Below are 21053 nucleotides of genomic sequence, written 5' to 3'. Positions count from 1 at the left end.
ATAATTAAATAGCCGATGTACAAGCTCACAACGCCTCGCAACGCGAGGCATTGTGAGCCTGAACAGGAGCCCACAGTGTGCGAGCCTTTTTTGTTTTACAACATGGGAAGAGCGCCTTAAGGAAGACAGCCACTGGGGCGCCCGCTGGCCTAGTGGTCCTTTGCTGTGTGTCACCCCCCATCTCTCTCCCCGTTTCCTGTCAGTCTACTTTCCTATCAATAAACGCAGAAAAAGCCCCCCAAAATATCTTAAAAAGAAAGACAGCCATCCATCCTGTCAGTGGAAGAGTTATGTGATTACTTCTTCACGGTGTACACATGTGATTGATAAGATGTATAGTCATGAAGGAAAATTGGTCTTGTCTGTACTACGCAACATCTATATTTGCTGTTGATGTTTTTTTGTTTGTTTTGTTTTTTCATTGCAGAAGCCATTGGGACATGTACATGCTACAAAGCAGCAAGTCAACAGCGCCATGACCGATCACTTCAAACAGGCTTCAGGTCGAAAGTGGTGGTGGGGGCTAAAGAAACGGACTGCAATCAACAACAGAATGAAGTGGTCTTCTTGTCTTTGTGGGCTCCTCAGCTTTATCATATCGTCAGCGTGAAACAGAAAACTTGCATGTCTAAAACTGTTTCGTTTTCAGGAAATGGGGAAAAAGAACCTGTGTTCCAATGTATCCAATGTAGTATTTAGTCACAAGCTCTTTTCATTGGTTAAATATTTTTAAAACCCACAGACACACTTTCGCTTTAAAACATATTTTAAAATGGCAGATCTAGAAGCTCACATTCTGTCGCTATGTGTTGTGAGCTTGTGGATTCACTGTTTTCGCTACTTAAACTCATGGTTCAAGTTTCAAGGTTGTTTTATGTTGTTACATCTTGTGCACAGGTAAATGGGCTGCATTTATGCATTTAACGCCTTTATAATCTTTCCGGCCCTTCAAATCACTGTACGATGTACTTCACATTCACCCATTCACACACCGATGGCGGAGGAAACCATGCAAGGCACCAACCTACTATCGGAAGCAGTAGGGGTTCAGTGTCTTGCTCAAGGACACTTATGATACTTAGCCAGCTTCCTTCTTCTTGTATGTCAAAGTAGGGCATTAATTTACTAAATATTCTAAAATAATAGTCTGCACACTATGGCTTGCAGGGCACCCAGTTAAAAACTTTATTGGGTATATCAGAGGTCTTCAACATTTTTCAGGCCAAGGACCCCTTAGCTGAGAGAGAGATGGAGCAGGGACCCCCCGCTACATACTGGATTCATGTTAAATGTGTGTTTTCAGACATTTAACCACTTAAAACCCTCAATAGGGCATTGCAGTTGCAGCCACTTCCTGGTTCCACTTAAAAATACTCAATGCATTTTTCCCATTGACATTTCCAAAAATATTTATATCAATTATTTTAAGCCTAGAATCAAGACATCCAGGGTCCTGGTGAATCATGACCATAACATGTTTGAATCTGTGAAAACTTTTTTGAAAACGGCAAAACAAAGGGTATTTATTAAATATAGTATATCATATAATTAAATATAAAATAAAATAAATCACAGAAAAAAATGTTTAATGGTCATGATTCACCAGGACCCTGGATGGCTTGATTCTATCTAGGCTTAAATTAATTTATATAAATATTTTTGGAAATGTCAATGGGAAAAATGCATTGAGTATTTTGAAGTGGAACCAGGAAGTGGCCGCAACTGCTATGCCCTATACTTTGTAAACTTGAGCTTTGACCTGCTCTTTTTTTCCCCTATACACACAACCTCTTTGCCGAAAATAGCAGATCTACAAGCTTGTATGCTGTTTTCGGCTAATGTTCCCCCCAAAATAGGGATGCAAGGGTTCAAGTGGTTAATGTAAAAAATTAGAAAAGAAAATCCCTATCACAAAGATTTGGCGGCCCCCCTTCAGTATCTCTGAGGGGTCCTAGGGGTCCCGGAGCCCCTGTTGAAGACCCCTGGTGTATATCATACAATAAAGCTTTTGACTGGGATCCCTGCAAGCCACAATGCAGACTATTTTAAAATAGTCTGTGATTTTTGACATTTGTGACATTCTGCATAATGAGTACTTTTACTTTTGGTACTTTAAATACATTTTGATGCCAATACTTTTGTACTTGTACTCAAGTAAATTTGGAATTCCGGACTTTTACTTGTAACGGAGTACTATATTGCAGTATTGATACTTACTTAAATAAAAAATGTGAGTAGAATTTCCACCACTGGTGTTGTGACACTGCACTTTTTGGACTTGTTTTATTTGTATATACTGCTCTGTATATTATATTTGCACTGAAAATTACATACATAAAGAAAAAGGTTTCGTACAAAGTTTTGCTAAATGTTTCTTTGTTGAAATGACAGGGAAAAGGGTATTGTGAATGAAGTAGAATTTTGCAGAACAATTTGAAAAGGTATAGTAAGAAAATGTGTCATTTCTATGCAGTGGTAGGCTAAACAATGGAAAACTATTACTGTTTCACTAACTTATATTTAAATATCCAGTAAGAGACCAAAGACATTTTAATGTATATTTATCATTATCTGAAAGGCTTCCATTACCCGGTACAGCAGGTAAGGACTGTTTTAATAAATGATAGTATTCATTTTAGATTTTTTGGAAAATATAACTATCATAAAACAATGTTTGCACATGAAGAGTAGTGTAGAATAAGTGTAGAATGGACAGCGTGAGAAGAGAGGACAAGGAGAGAATGAGGGGATGAAGAGGAGAGGGTGAAGGGAGGTAAAGCGTTGAACCGTCGTGATTAAGATCGCACAGAGATAGCTGCGATGTCGCCGCAAAAGCGGCCAGCGACGTCGCGGAGACATCTTCCCAGTGAGCAAACGGTCCCCACGCGACATAGCCCCTACAATGCTACAGAGGGATGTGGGCATAGGCACTACATCGGCGCTATGTCGCTGTGCTGTCTGGGTAGATCCAGGGAGAAAGCGTGGCAAAGTATTGCCGACAAATTAAATGCAGAAGTCGTCCAAAAATATATACAATTTATATACAAGTCCATAAATATATAATTCAGTTAAGGCTTAAACATGAGGAGTACTTATCTACAATGCAATAGCCTATATGCGCCAAGCATGCAATGTAGAGATTACATGGAATCCATCTATTTATATATCTGCAGTGCCGTCCATGGGGGTCCCGGCGGCGATAAGGGGGTCCCGGCGGTATAACGGGGGTCCCGGCCGGTGGCGTTAACGGGGGCGGTGGTAACGGGGGTAGGCCTACCGGCGGCGGTAACGGGGTGGCCGTAACGGGGGTCCCGGCGGCGTAATGGGGGTAAAAAAATAAATAAAAACGGGCTTGTAGATCTTTGATTTTCGCATAAGAATGGAAAGTGTAGGGAAACTCATTGGTTTGTGATCAAAAATAATTTCTCCATTGACTAGAAATTGATCATTTAAAATATGCTCCTCATTGACTTACATTGTACAGTGAAGAGGCTCTTTTAAACCCATAACTGATAATTTATATATGTGTGTGTGTGTGTGTGTGTGTGTGTGTGTGTGTGTGTGTGTATATATATATATATATATATATATATATATATATATATATGTATGTATATGTATGTATGTATGTATGTATGTATGTATGTATGTATGTATGTATGTATGTATGTATGTATGTATGTATGTATGTATGTATGTATGTATGTATGTATGTATGTATGTGTATGTCAGACATTTTTTATAATAAAAAAAAATCTGTAATATATTATCAAACATCTAACAACAATATGAGCTATAGTGTTAACAAGTCACAAGAGTGACAATGACATATCACATGAGTCATTGTGACACTATTATACATGGTCACACACTATTTCAGTAATATAATTAAATTGATTATATCTTATTGTATTTATTTCATTTTATTTGAATGCAGGGTCATTCAAATGAGTCCATATACAAACACATGTGTTGAATTAACTGTGGAAAAACAAGGCACTGGATTAAGTAAGCTTGGCTGGTAGCCTGCTCCTGACCAGGGTAACTTCACAGCTAAATTGCCATGGTAACTAAGGTAGGATTGCTTCAATTCTCTTTCGTGAAATCTAGTCATGGATACATTTAGCCAGAGTGAACTGGTTAAGCTAATCTGGCAAGATAATTCAGCTTTCATGAAACCGATTCATCCCTAATCCTGGCTAAATTAAACCAGGATAGGTGTTAAAGCCAGGTTTAAAGGGATATTTCACTTTCAAAAAAACTTTTGGTCATTTTATCGTCTATTCAGGCTTTAGTGACCCCCCAGACCGTTTTGAAGTTGCTTCATTCAATATTTAGATATTTGATATCCATTTTATCAGACACGCCCCCTTCCTATACAAACCCATTATATAATATTTTTTTTGGAAAATGAAAAAAATTAAATACATTTAAAAAATTCAATAAAATAAATGAAAAAAGTAATCAAAAAAACACGGCCCCCTCACGTATTAGGAGGGCAGGGTGAGTCAGCAGAACCAAGGACGGGTGTTTTTGATTAATCTAACAGGTTAAAAATTGAGTTTGAAGTTATAATGGGTTTGTATAGGAAGGGGGCGTGTCTGATAAAATGATTATCAAATATCTAAATACCAAATCAAGCAACTTAAAAACGGTCTGGGGGGTTCACAAAAGCCTGAGTAGACGATAAAATGACCAAAAGTTTTTTTGAAAGTGAAATATCCCTTTAAGCCCTAATTCACCTTTCGTGAAATAGGGCCCTGATCTGTAGAGGGCACTGTGGAGTAACCAAAAACATGTTTTAATTCTGGTGAAATATTTTCTTTTCTGGCCAAAAAGTGTATTTTAGACGTGAGGTGGGGGCTCACAGTGTTCCAATTTAGTAGAGTAGGCTTTCAACTCCATAAAACCGTCTTTGTTTTGGTGAGTATACAAAAGTGTATTTTTTATTTTTATTTGTTTTAAAACCACTGTTTTGAAAGCAATGTAAGTCTTAAAAAAAAAGTAATTCAAGTAAAGACAAGTTGTCTGATTATTTTAAGTACTTATGTGTGGGTGAATCAGACTGTAAAGAGGTGAATCTATGTAAAGGGCTTTTATGTAAAACTAAAAGAAAAATTAATTAATTAATTAATTGAAACAAAAATAAAAACAACAAATTAACAATGCAACTAAATAATAATAAAAAAAGAAAATCACATGTTGAATACATGTATTTCAACTAACACTGAGCTGATCGGCTATGTGCACATGCGTGCACGTGCGCGTGCAAGTAAAATAGAGCCCCCCTGGCTCAAATCCACAGCTCATCACTAATTTGTTATGCATTCTGCATAATACTTTTATTTACAAAATAAAAGTATTGAATTTTTTTTTAATTAAGTACAGTACTTGAGTAAATGTACTTACAGTAGTTACTTTCTCTCTCTCTCTCTCTCTCTCTCTCTCTCTCTCTCTCTCTCTCTCTCTTGTTATTGAACAATACGGAAAATACGGGTACTTAGACTCAGGCGTTTTAACTTGTTACATCCGTGGCCGTGGACTATATTATATACTTTATATTTGAAATCTGGACGTTTATGTAGAGTAGTAGGCTACTACTGTTTGTAAATGTAGAAATAAAATAAAACATGCAGGAACAAGTAGCGCCATGTTTCACGGCTACTGTGAGAGGAAGCCGCAACAGCAGCCAACGACTGCCGTGTGCAAACAGGGCATTGGGCCTTTTCGTTTGTTGTGCTCTATAGAGTTGCAGTGTTGGTTGCAGTGTTGGCCTTGAGGTCAAGTGTAAGGTGCTGTGTTATCGTGTGATTTCACCCATTTCATTCCCCTCTCTAAGCCTGCAGCCATCAGGAGTGGAGCACAAGCAAGCTGGTTTTTGTGGGAAGCATTTGGGGAAATGTTATATGTTGTATGTCATTGCTCACTTCAGATTTTAAATTAATTTGGAATAAAACTGTTTTATTGAAATTCCTTATTTTTACTAAATGCTAATAAAGATTGGATATTTTTCTATTATACTTGAGTCCTGCCTGTTGATCATTATAGCGGGGTAACACTATGATAATTTTAGTCCAGTGCGAATCGACATCTCAGTAATTTGAGGTCTAACTGACCTCTTTTTACCTTTACATTTTTTTAAAACAAGTTTTTAGTTTTCCCTGCTATAAAACAATAAGTGGCATGATGCATCATATAGCCACATCAGTCTACCTTTCCCTGATCCAACCTATCTGGTCCATAGCGTTAGAAGGAGTTCTCCTTGCTATGGGACTCTGGTCAATAGAAAAATTCCTAGGAACTACGCAGTAGAATAAGTGAACTGCATGCAGCTGTCTGTCTCATTGATGTCAGTGGCAGCGCAGTGTGCACACTGCACAGCAAATCACAGTAAACCGTCCCTGACGTTTGATCAACAACAAAATATAGATAAATATACATTTGACAAAATACAGCCAAAATCCCAAAATGATGTCTTAATATCCAGCAAGCAATATATATTAATAACCGCAAACAAATGAAAAGTTTAGGCTATCAATATCATACAAGTAGAGAGAAGCTGTGACCTTAGGCCTACCTCTCTGATGGACAATGAATAAATAATAATTTTGCAAACAACATCCAGTGCTGTACCCTAAAAGTCGGCGAGTCAACGCGTCGGTCGAGGAGCCTGACGTCGACTCACATTCCTTGAGTCGAGGCGTCAAAATGTTTGTTTTTTTTGGGAGGAGAGGAGGGAAGGGGAGGGTGCGCATGCGCGGTACACTTGCAGGAGAAGCACGCGTTGTAAGGAGTGGAGGAGGAGTGGTATTATAAGGATCATGGATAATGTCCGTAATTTCAAGTAAAACACAGAATTATCCAGTGCGAATGCGCCAAAAGAAACACAGACGTGATTTATAAATTACCAGAGGTCCTCACATAATAATAATCCCGTGCGAATATGGCTTTGTAATAATTACTTTACAAATCACGGACATGGTCGATTCGCATGGGATTAAAAAACAGATGCCCCCCCCCCGTAATTTTTACAAATCACCTGAGGTCCCTATATAATACTAATCCCATGCGAATAGGGCTTTAGGCCACTTTGACTTTTGTATGTTGAATGTCCAAAATGTTAAAAAATGTAATATTTGAAATATTCTTTTAAGTAAAAGTAGCTACCAGTATACATGATGTGTATGTACATGCACGGTAGGCCTACATCATTATCAGACTTACCAGACTTGATTTATCCTTCAACTTCTTGTTTATGCCCCAAAATGACTGTATATACAGGTTTTGTAGCAATTGTAGAAATATTAGACCTTGATTGTCGAATGTTTAAGCATGTTCTAATCATATACTTTACTTAAGACCATTTTTCAAATATTTAATTTTTTAACATTTTGGACAAAATAGCCAATTTTACATCGAGGTGCCCAGATGTCCCTATTACCCATCATAGTGCCCACCTATCCTGTTACCCTGGTGGGTCTGTAAGGCACTCATTTCAAGTTGCTACACAATCGGTCAGTATCATAATAAATAAATACCAAATGAAATATTTGTGTACGTTTTTTTCTGATAGGGCTATAAAAGTAAATAAATTATATTAACAAAAACGATAGTTTAACATTTATATCTAGATATACGTTAATGTTAATATAATTAACATTAACAAAACAAAATGCTGTAGGTTCTGCATATTAAGGTTGAATGAGAGGTAAAGTCCAAAACATATATTAATTTGTTTATAGGAATTGAATTACCTGGTATGCTGTGCGAGCGTGAGCGATTATTAGTGAATATAATGAATAATATGATGAATGAAAACAGCAAGGTGGCTTGAACTACATCCATGTTGAACTATCGAACCTCTCTGTCTCTCTCTCTCTGTCTGTCTGTCTGAAATGGGTGCTGTTAGATAGTGATGACTTATCTAAAGAATCAACTCCGTATTTAAACAGGAAACTTTTATTAAGTTCTCCGTGTACAACACACACACATCGGCTCTTAGTGTACACACGTGAATGTAATCAGTGACTCGCGTCACCTCCTTATGATGTCATCATTAAGCACACATCAGTACACAACAGGTGCCTCCCCCTCAACAACAACACATCTTTATCTCTTCATCTCTACCATCCTTCAGCGGTGGAAAAATTACTCAAATGTTTTACTGAAGTAAAAGTATCAATACTGCAATGTAGAAAATACTCTGTTACAATTAAAAGTCCGGAATTCAAAATGTACTTGAGTAAAAGTATAAAGGTATTTGCATCAAAATGTACTTAAAGTACCAAAAGTAAAGTACTCATTATACAAAATTTCCCATTTCTAGTTTTCAAATATATAAAATTCTTTTGAAAATAGCAGATCTACAAGCTCCTTGTGAGCTTGACTTGTAGATCGGCTATTTTCAAATGGCCGAAATGTATATAGCGCTGAAGTGGTTAATGTATGTTTTGGAAATTGCAAATACTTTAGTAGAGTAAAAAATACCTACAAATTGTACTTAAGTATAGTACTTGAGTAAATGTACTTAGTTACTTTCCACCACTAGTTATAGTTTGCATTTAGCATGCAGTAATGTTAATGTGAAGTATAGGTCTTGTCTTGCGTACTGCTTTTTTTGTCTTGTCTTCCACCTCGTAATCTTTAAAACCGAAAGCTATAACTGCTGGAGTTGACATTTTTCCACCGGCTTCAGGAGTGAAGCCGGTGTGTGTGTGTTGTTTGTTTGGTAACGTGCAACAGGTGAGTCGGTGTTGCTAAGTATCGTGAGAGAAATAAGCGAACCGACCTCGAAAAACAAGACAAAAACAAGACAATTTTTGTCCAAAAGTTAGACAACACGTCTTGCTGTAGGCCGAAGGCACACATGGGCAACATGCGGCCCGGGGGCCGGACCCGGCCCTTTGACCATCTTAATCCGCCCGCCAAGTCCTCAAAGAAAAGCAAAATTACCCCCACCAAAAATGTACATTCTAAAAGGCTGCCATATATATTCATGTTTTTTTGAAAAATGTATTTAACTAGACCAGGGGTGGGCAAGATTTCTTTCCAGGGGGCCATACTGACTTCCATGAATTTTAACATAATTCAGCACACATAGTGCTGAATTATTTTAATGTAACATTTTAATGTATTTTTTACAGCTGTATACTGTATCACTCTGGTGTACTCTGGCCTTACAATAAAAGATTGAAAGCCGTTGCTCTCCTGATTTATACGGTAACTATTAATATGCACTGTGGTTTAATCTATACAAAGGCCAGTAAATAGACACCCCCCCCCACACACACACACACACACACACACACACCTCAAAGTCTACAAATAGCATACGCTACCTCCCAGCCCTGCATGGCTTGACCTGCAGCATTGAGGTCAACTGTCACATATATGTGTGTGTGTGTGTGTGTGTGTGTGTGTGTGTGTGTGTGTGTGTGTGTGTGTGTGTGTGTGTGTGTGTGTGGGCGAAGTACAACAATGTGCAAACACAGCAGCAAGATTCGTGAGTTGCTGTGATAGGAAAAGGATATCAAACGGAACACAACCACCCTAAAGACTAATCATTGTGTATATTCCGGCACTATACCTGCACCCAGTGATCTTGGTACATAGAAATGGATCTATTGAAGATTCTGACTTTCAAATGTACATATTTTTTGTTTTGATTGTATTGCTGTATTGTTGTATTATGCTTTCTGCTTTGGCAATGTAAACGTATGTTTTCTCATGCCAATAAAGCCCTTTGAATTGAATTGAATTGTGTGTGTGTGTGTGTGTGTGTGTGTGTGTGTGTGTGTGTGTGTGTGTGTGTGTGTGTGTGTGTGTGTGTGTGTGTGTGTGTGTGTGTGTGTGTGTGTGTGTGTGTGTGATACTGTCATACAGCTGACAACAGGGGCATTTAACCTTTAACCTTTAATCAGGGGTCTTTAAACTTTGGCCGGAAGGCAAGAATTCATATTCAGGATTTATGGGATGAGAGCTGTCCGCTCTAATACTGTAGATGACGCTTTATTAAGCACCTGCTGGTCATATATACGACTCAGACAGCTGAATTGTACCCCCACAGTCTTGCTAGCCCCCCTCACAACCCCGTTAAGGGCATTTCTCTGTCTAACGCCAAGGTTTCCATACCAACAAATGGCAGCAAATGAAATAACAGACTCTATGAAAGCTCTGTGGAGCAGAATCATCAGTGACTTCATCCACCTGACATGTGTCTAGCTTCCTTAAACAGAAGAGGCGCTGCTGACCTTTCTTACGCACCATTTCAGTATTGAGATCAAATTTCAGACGGTTGTCAATAATGGAGCAGAGAAATGTATAAGTAGTTTAATACCAAATCCACTGTCTGGTCATTTATGACACTACTCTGAGGGGGTCCCACTCTGAGGAGCTGGTGGAGATCGTCTAAAATCAATGCACATGTCTTTAGTCTTTGTGACATTAAGTTGTAGGAATGCTATTCATCAAAAATGTGGAATGCCCTAACAAAAGGAGTAAAGGAGTGTAAAACCCTACTCACTTTCAAAACTGCCCTAAAGATACACCTTCAGGAGGCTGCAATTCGAAAATGGCCCCTGCCTAAGTCTTAACCTACCCCCCTACCCCCCCCCCTTTTCTTTTTCTTCTCTTGTACTTATTTTTCACTCTTCATACCAGTAACCTGTAAGCTGATTGTATGACGTTCTGTATAGTAGTGTGTATATCTGTCTGTCTCTGTATATGTCATCATGATTTGTGTGCATGGGGTTCTCATCTTAAACAAGCTCAGTGCTTAATGAGTCTTCCAGTTTAGTAGACCTTGTATTGTGAATTTGTACTTCCATGTACTGTTGTTCTTATGTCTTACTAAATAAAGTACATCAATCAATAAAAAATAAAAACAAGAAACAAATTCATCTACAACTGGGCCATGACTGGCCTCACTATCACTCAAAAGACTAACAATCACAGAATCATCTGCAAGTATAACAATGTGTCTGTTGTCATGTTGACTCCTACAATCATTAGTAGCCTATACAGAATATACAAGAGTGAGGAAAGAACACAACCTCGGGGTGAGCCGGTGGATGATGTTAGTTCTCATTCACCCGAATTAACCCTCTGGGTTGGAAGGAGGAAAATCAAGAACCAAACCAGTAATACCTGAGTCTAAGCCAAAGTGAACTCATTGTTCAACTAGCATTGATTGATTGATTGAAATTTTTATTAGGCAAAAGAATGTAAAACAACACAGTTACATTTATAATGCTTTTGTCTAAAAGGTCCGGCCAAAAAAGTCCTTGCGGACTTGTTTCCGTTGGGGTCCTTGAATTAATTTCATAGACATATATAGTAGCAACCAAACAGTTCAAAAATCAACATGAAAATACATATAATACAGAAAAAATACAACTATGTACCAAAAAAGAAGCATGAAAAAAATAAATGTACAAAAAAAAGGGGGGGGGGGGGTGAAGCATGGAAAAATAACGATGCATGTGTCTGGATGGTGTTCCATCACTTTAATACATGAACAATGTCTTTGCTGTTTGGAATCAGATGCCATAATATTTCTTTAACAGAACGACTGAAATGAATTCCAGTCATTTGTGTCTAAAAGTGACGACTAGACAAGTCTGGAAACTATGGAACCAAACAAGATCCAACTGGTCTGTGTGTTTAATCAGAGGAAGGCGTGACCGTGTCCGCGTGCGCGTGCGTGTGCGCTCGCGTGTGTGTGTCACATCCTGTCTGGCTGCAAAAAAGCTGATCAGAATCCACACCTGGCCACACCCCTACCTCTCCGTTCCATGGTTACCATGGTTCTGCAGCATTAATATGATTAAAGTCCATTGTTTAATCTAAAACACACAACTTGCAAAATAGCAAATAGACTTTTAGTGCCAAAGCGGTAAAAGAAAACCATTGCCCTAACAGGTCAATCACTCTTAATATCACTCTGTAAATGTTGATTTGTGTTCACTAAGGTCAAATAAAAGCTTTAACCACTTTAACCACATACTCATACTTTCACTAATGTTCTAAAGTAACAGATCTACCAGCTCTGTGTGTGAGCTTGTAGTGAAAATAGATCGCTTGTAGATCGGCTATTTTCAAAAATATTTGTATACATTTCAAACATTTGAAAACTTGTCAAATGAGACATTCTGCATAGTGAGTACTTTTACTATTGGTACTTTAAGTACATTTTGATTGACCAATACTTTTGTGCTTATACTCAAGTAAATTATGATTTCCGGACTTTTACTTTTGATGTATATGATGTGTGGAAACACAGTGGATTTAAACCGTGGAAGAACGCAAGCCTTTAGTGAGAATGTTAGGACAAAGGAGACATCAAATCCGAGGTGATAAGGTTTCTCTCCTTTCTTTATTTGTCGACAAGGAGAATCCAGAATGGTGACTGCAAGAGGGTCCAAAATGAGCAGCACACCGCTACTCTCAAAACAACAGGTTTATATACAAAAGATTCAAAGAGACGCTCCTTAGCCAGGGCTCCTCCTTGGCCTCTTTCTCAACCAATCAGGAGCTGATCCGTCGCGGCCGAGCAACGGACAGCTTGAGTTGCGCATAATATTCTAGGTCACACAATGCAGGGATCTCAATTCAGCAATATCTACTTTCAGTACAGAACCATATTTCACAATGAAGTTTTGTTATTAGATTAATACTTTGCACAATATACACTTTAGAATGATACCAATAATTACATTCTTATTCATCTGTAAACAATAGTTAACTTTAAAGGCTTTAATGACACAGCATCCATTCATGTGAATACGTTTTCCTTCTCCTGGCTTTTACCTATATTAAAACTACACAGGCCATAGTTAAATACTTTTGTTCATTTTAACTTCAGTATATATTTTCACCAAAGGATACTAACATCTTAGTAACGTATCTCTGTATTCTAGCCCAGTATTTTAACTCAACTAGTAGCATATGGTGTCTGTTCCTAAAACAGGGTTTTGGGAGTCAATGGCTCCCACAGACATGTTAAATAGATTCACAGGGTGGTGAGCTTCAAACGTAGTGAATACAATGAGACAAAAGCTTTCTCCTCTAAAGGTGAACACATGTTTCTTTTGTTATCCAAGGAGAGGTGTCTGTCTTGGTTTTCAAACACCCCCTGTGTCTCAAATGGCCCGGCCTCTCCAGTTGTGTGCCCCGGGAACATTTGGCAACATTTGACTACTCATTTTAACTATGAATGTGTATTAATTCAATAAGTTGTGTTCTGGCTCATATTTATGTATGACTATGGCTGGAAGATATACTTCATAAACCCCTCTCGGAAGACTTATAACGTCTTCCGTAATTCAGAGCTCGGGCGAAAGAAGATATCTTTCAGCACAAAATCATAATCCAAACCTCTGACTGGAAAACAACCTGCAAAAACGATTCGTTTATACCCCTCTTGATTGCAGAATGGTACCTATACAAAGCCACAAAATGAAACAAAAACAATTCACTAAATAACCCAATTAATATCATTCAGAATATGTCCCTCAGTTCAACCTGCAAAAAGACATCATGAATACATTATGACATGTGGTTTACATAAGGGACTGCGCGCTTACAGAAGGACAATTTTCTGTTTTTTCTCTTCTTTTTTCGCTTAAACTAACAAACGCAATTCTTCTTCTTTCTGTATTTAGGGAATGTTCAGTCCTTGAAGCAAAAACTGTTCACAGCTTGGGGCAAGAAAAAGAAAAGGGGGGGTGGAATTGATGAAGATCTTTGTTATCTGCATCAAAGGGCATAGGGTATGGGCGTGATGTGTCATTCTTCAAGAGACACAACAGCTTTCTGACACGTGCATGGAATCCCCTTGACCTGGACACCCCCGTCATCCTCGATCTGTAGATTTGAAGGTTTACACTGCTTCTGTGAGGTCACACCCTGGGCTCCTGTAGAGCTGATTGGGGGAGGTAGAATCCCTTCCTGGTGTGTAGCTGTCTCACTTTGGCAGCAGAAACAGTGATGGGTAGAGGTTGTCTCTTAGCCGCTGTCATCTCCACCAACATGATTCGTTCGACCTCTCATCGACACCTGGTTCTGCAGCCTGATTCCTCTGACAGCCGTTCCTCTCCTCAGCAGCTCTCCATCTATTAGCACGAGAACATTTGGGGAAAAAACGTCCCTACTCTTTCCTAGAAAGTAACACATGCACCTACCCAACTCAATACACACACACAAGAGGTGTTACTCATTCACTCAATTTAGTTCATGCAAAGATATTAGTGTAGGTCACGAAAAACTCAAAATTAAATATTAATCTGGCCTATGAACTGGTCAATTTGTTCCAAAAAATACTATGTCCAAAACCCCAATTTTTAAATGTTTCCCTTTATACCTCCCCTCTTGAGACATAAGGCAATACTAATGGACATCATGTCTCATCAAACCCCAAAAGATCAATAAAGAACTGAAGTCCTCCCTGAAAAAAATGTCATACGGATGTGTTATATGTTACATTTCTCCACGGTTTCTCATTACTGACAACAATTAACCATTTGTGTATGACGCTCACCGAACCAGTTTACTGGATCTGTCCCAATCCACACTTTACTGTGAAAAAAATGTTAAACAATTTAGTCCTAATTTTTGTCTATACGTGAAATGAGCAGGAAAATGAATACCAGTGTCGAAAGAAACTAACAGCATCTCCAGCTCCTTCCAACAAAACATCCTATACTAGGTTAAGATTTTGTTCAAATTTAGTCAACCACCTGAAAGCATATTAGACTCTATGCTAAATCTCCAATTAGAATATGGACAGTGATCACTATTATGTTTCAAAATAGGTAGAAAATGAAAGTTGCTGCTTTTTTTTTTTTTTTTTTTCATCAAGCCGTAGTCTGATCATGTCAAGTTCACCGGGGACTCAGGGTTTTCTTTTCTTGTCAACAACGGTTTATGTATTCCATCATTGCCCTACGTCACCTGTTCCAATAGGTCCAGCCTCCATCACAGTCTAAAGTAATGTCTCTGTACGTTTCTTTTCAAATGTCTCTAGCCATGTATCGTCTTGTCATCCATGCGGCCTGGAACAATAACTGGAGTGGATTGTTCAGGTAGTGGACAATATCGTGCAAAATGGGTCATGTGACCACACGTGTAGCAACCCGTATAATTGAGAGGCCTGGTCCTCCGCCCAGAGAATGATCTCAATCCTTGCACTTGCTGATATGCACCGTGCTGTGCAGGTACAGGGGCCACACGTGGCGCAGACCCAATCGGTTGCATGCAAGGAGTGGGAGTCTGCTGTGGTGCAGACTGATAGCCACCTGGATGGGGGACCAGCCGTTCATAGAATGTGTGCACCTGTAGCACCACCCGGTCGACACCCTGGGTTGAAGCCGGAACACAACTTTGCCCAGGACCAGAGACAGACGGCTTGAAACCTGGTGAAAACTGTGGGGTACCTTGAAGAGCTGGGGCTGACCGTGGAGCAATGGGGTTGACAGCCGGTGGTGTCTGGTTACACTGGCGCCAAGCATGTCCATGTTTCTGACAGATGTAGCACGGCCCTCTGAAGGGACCATCATGATGTCGTCGTAACGGCTGTGGGTTTGCTTGTCTGTCACCTGCTTCCTGGACACCTGCTGTACCTCTGCTCTGCGGGTCCGGTCTCGCCAAATCAACCACTGCTCCAGCTCCCAGCCCGTCTCGTAGTCCACTGTCACTGCAATGCCCTGTGTCCAGGGCTGACAATTGGTCGATAGGTTTCTCACCCGGTGACGTAGTGGGATCAGAAGATGAAGCGCTCTTCTCAGCTGGTTCTGGGTACACCTGTGCGGTCGTCATCCTGGCTTGGTATCTCACATAAGCCTTATTTAATTTTTTACCCTTTTTGAAAAACAATTTAAACACTGTATTCTCCTTTGCCCCTGTGTCTGAGCAATCTTTCTGATATGCTCTGGCAAGCATTCCTAATGTGTCAATAATTTCTGGGTCGAATATGCTGTCTTGTGGCCAAGGCCCAGGAAATTTTGGCCAATTATCCTCCCATTGTCCCAAAATCATATTGATCACGTCAATGAAATAATTATTTTGTTGTAAGGAGTGCTCCTGCTGTTCTGATTCCATAATTGTAGATCAAATATCCAAATGATATTAAATCACAATTATTGTCACGTTACTTCAACCTCTATAGGTGTTCCCCTCTGGAATCAGATCTTACTTACAATATGGTTATTATTTTTTTTAATCTAAAAATCACACACAAATCATAAATGTCTTGAGTCCACAACGAACCTCTGTCAGTACCTTGAGAACAGTTTTGAAGGAGTATTGATATGAGAATATTATAATGCAAGTGTGACGTGTCGTTTACCACTCAGCACACATGTGAGTCAACCCAATAGTGTTGCTCATATATCCTAAGTATAACAGTATAGAACTATAAGTGTATGTATGTATGAACGATAATTAAAGATTAAATTACTTCAAAAGCTTTCTTGAACTGTCTCTTGATATTCCAAATCAAATATAAGACAAATGTTTGAATTTGTATAAATTTGTAAGTCTGGTCAATACATTACTTTAATCCCAGACATGAACCGTCCTCTTTTAGCCAGGATTGGAAACAACTCGAATGTGGCGCTCCCCTCCCACGGAAAGCTATTGATAGACATGAATGGATTAAATTAGAAAAAAATAATCATGCAGTACAGACAACCAACATTAACTCATGCAGTACAGACAAACAACATTAATCAAGCACACTTAGACACCATAGAATACCAATAGGCTGAATAACTTGTTAGATAAAGACTGTTAAAAGAAAAGTTAACTCTATAAGTCAGAAATGTTAAAACACTAACGAGCACAAAACCTTCCAAGCTTCTCATTCATACAGTGAAAATGCAACCTTCGTCTCGACCACTAGGTGGAGTCAGTCAAATGTTTGGATGTGTCAACCACTGGAAGGGGCGGTTTCATGAATACACACCACTCCCACTGGAAGACACGTCACCACACACTAACCTAAATATATCTCTCAACCACCAGAGGGCGACAATCGACGAATTAAAATGAAAACACAATGTTCTGTAGTTCTGAGTTCTACCTTTGTGGCAGAAAACTACAACTCCCAAACTGTCTACTTGGGAAAGAGATGGACACTTCCTGTTCAGACGTCATAATTAACGCTATGTACACAAAAATAATCCCCACTTCCCAACAGTTAAAAAAATTAACAGATTCCAACTTACTTCTTTGAAAAATACTAATCACTAAATCTTCAATTATGTACACGGTTGTGCCGACGTTTATAGGAAAAAACATCTTAAAACGTGCACTCAAAAACGGTGACCTATACTTTTACATTCAGTATGAACGAATTCGTCAGTCTTAAAAATAGCCACCCTAGGCTTCACAAAAATCTTATAGTAGAATAGCTGCTTCTAGCAACCAGGAGACTGCGACTCCCTTTATCAAAAACAGTCAAATAGCACAGAACCGCACCTCATCAAAGAATTTGATTTAATACACCTCTGTACTAGTACAAATAAAACCAAGGTATTCTCAGCATGTCAAAGTAATATATAGTATCGCTCAGCCAAACGGCCAATACGCTAAAAAACTTTTAACTTAACACCCAACCTTAATTACCACCCACTTTTAAACTCCGCCAAAAGTAGGCATCACTTACGACCCAGTAGTCAACCAAAATGTAATACTTCCATGAATTAAAACACACAGATCGTACCACACCTGTTTGACCTATTAAATAACATAATTTGTCCAAATGCTGCCACAAAATGTTACCTAAATAATCGACCCTTGGCATATCTAAAAATAACAATTGACCCCGTCGAGCCTCTAGCGTCCTAGTTTTGTTTTTTCTCAGAAAAGTAGTCTTACGTCAATACAAGGAGGAACAAAATTATAGCGAACATCCAGTTAAATTATTAAATTAAATCTGTTGTGTCTAAAACACAAAACGGACCGAATTCAAATCTTTTTTCACACTTATTTTCCTTTTTATCATTATTATTATAGTACTCAACACAATATTTTAGCACAAATCGAAATAATTAATCTACTCCTATGTATTTATTACATTTAACAATTATTTTCGTCCTTTTTTTTTTTTACACAACTACATTCAACAATCCAAAAGGATCATTTTCATTGTTTTTTAGGCCTATATAGTCACATCTATGTAATTTCAACACAAGTCCTTAGATAATAATTTCATACTATTTATGTCAGCTTCATCACCCCCTCACGACACATAAAACAATTGAAATGTGTCGAAAACGCATACCAACACAGCCAATAAGACATTTGTGCCACCACCACAAATATACCTATTGAAAAATTAATCATGGGAAAGTCATCCGCATCAATACTGCAAATAAACTCAACACTGCAAATCAACTCATATAACATTAAAGAACGATATCAAGCATTTGCGTCAACCGCATATGCCTAACTCATCCAATTAATCAGTGCATCAACAATTTTCATCAAAACGTACAACTAAGTGCTTTAATCACCACAACAGACACATTCCTAACTCATCCAGCACAAGCCTACATCACAACACAAAGCATCAAACACATACTTGAGCACAACTACCAACCGGCAAACCGAAACAACTCAGAACCATAAGTATCAACAATGGAAATACTACGAAATTAAATAAAGGCCACACCACTCCTCCACATTCATAATAGCAGCCAACCATAAAATGACGAAATACACTGCTACCACGAAAGCAGAATAGACCGCATATAAGAGTTATTGTAACAATGTTATAAGTGAAAAGAAAGAAAGTACCATTTAAACCCCACACACCATAGCAGTGCTACTATGAATGCAGTAAAAACAGCATATAGAAACAATGTAAGTCGACTAGAAGAAAGAATTATATTAATCAAGCTATCCTAAAATATCACACGCATGTAAATGGCTTAAAGCACAATTCACCCAATATGAAGATTAGGTTCCTTGTGGCAAACGCCTTGTGAAAAAGCTCAGAATATTTGTTGCCTACAATCTGTGAAATAAATCATGAAAAGCCAATCAAAATAAATAAACTACACAAAGACTTGTGAAAAGAAAAGAGAATAGAGGAAATGAAGCAGACGCATAACAAGCCTACAAAAAAACTACAAAGCAAGATGGCCGAAAAACCGCTAGACAATGGAGCTAAAGCTTTTTAAAATCTGATCTCAGCACCAAACGTAATCACCAAAGGACAATTATTACACGCCGAAGCCCAACAAAATATGCTTCACCCGTGTGTCTGAGAGCCGTTTCACACTCAGGTCCCGGGTGCGCACTCCAGACCGCTTGGCTAGTGTGAATGTAGCGAATCGACCCGCGAAACGGGTAACCGTTCCGTTCCCGAAACCACCTCGGGAGGCAGTTTCGGATCCGGATCATGCGTTTTCGGGTACGGTAGCTGCAATGTGAAAGCAAGCGTACCGTTAGACGGAAGTGGCCCGCTATTTGGAATAGGTGACGGTATATAAACTCGACAAAAACAGCCAACAAAAACACGTCGCAGATCAATCCACAGGGGTTCAACCATGGCCGTAACATATCCACACCAAGCAGTAGCACAGCAGAGCAGTGCTCTCTGTAGGCTGGAATCCAACCGTTGCGGCATCCATCCGTTGGATGCCGCATGTGTTGGACGCCTGTATGTTGGATGCCGTCTGTCAGCGCAGCACCGGTTTGAAAAAAAGAAAAAAGACACACCGACATTCCATAGGCTAAATCAATGCATTTTGTGATCGCATCGCACAACTAATAGCCTACTAAAACTAACGGGGAATACCAGAAAATAATAATATTTTGACATACGGGAGAAACGGTTGGTGCGGATATTTAAATTGGATCTCTACTACATATCTTTGCTGTTAGGAAGAAACCCTGTATCCCATATTGCAACTTTTAATGCTTTTTCATCATAAATGAATGCCCTATTGTCATACAGTGTCACACAAAAGTAGCAAAAATAGCCAAGCTACAAGCTGAAAATGCGGTGCAATGCGACACATTGAGCTTGTTGATCCACTATTTTTGATATTACAATATAGAGCAGATAACCACACTGATCTTGCATTGGAAAATATAATTTTTATTTTAAATATGAACAAAGGCAGGAGATGCACGTCCCCACAGTTCTTTTTTACACACAGTGCTGGACCCACAAATCATAAATAAATAAAAATAAAAAGGTGAGTCTGCACATAAACTGCTCTAGTCTTTTTAAATTATAACCAAAGCTCTAAAGTTAACGTTTCTCCCATGTAGGGCTAATAAATTAATACATAAAATAAGGAGACTCTTTTTAAATAACCAAAAGTGAACTTTCTCTTATTATTATTATTATTACTTTAGAGACTATGGCAAGCGCGATCCTATCGCACACCTTCCTACATGACCAGCTATGGCTTTGCAGTCCAGAGGATGAAATTAAACAACAGACAGGCAGCGTTGCGGAATGCGTTTGTGTCAACTGTACTTGTACTTTTCTTCATAGAGAAAAAGAAGAGCACAGGGCGCATATATATAAATATATATATATATATATATATATATATATATATATATATATATATCATTCAGTCCGACTTCACTAGGCTACTATAGTTGCCTTTTCATTTTGTACTTAAGCTGTCGTGAAAGTTTATAATATTTAGAGAAATTTAAAGTTTCAAATGCAAAAGTAGTAGTAGTTGTGAAGGTTAGTAAACTGTACATTTAGACTGAATGTTTCCTGTATCCTCATCTTGCGCTAATGCACACAAGTGTTTCACCAGGTTTTGAAACCCTATATTAATGCGAGCCCAGCACAAACATTGTCGCATAGTTGATGACGTCTGTGTCCACAGAAGAAACACTATGTGCATGCCACCACCTATAGGATCGGGGGTATATACAGTCATTGCCTATTGACTTTGTCGTTTTTTTTCTGGCATCTCATGCGTGTCACGCAGGACATGTGTTATTTCCACTTATTTCCACTCTGTGCCACTAGGGGCAGCAGCGGTCTACTGCCTGTCTGTCCGTCCACACTGCCTAGA

Source organism: Gymnoscopelus braueri (assembly GCF_963280865.1).
Source record: "Gymnoscopelus braueri genome assembly, chromosome: 3".
Classification (NCBI taxonomy): domain Eukaryota; kingdom Metazoa; phylum Chordata; class Actinopteri; order Myctophiformes; family Myctophidae; genus Gymnoscopelus; species Gymnoscopelus braueri.
Note: the sequence above shows the minus strand (reverse complement) of the source record.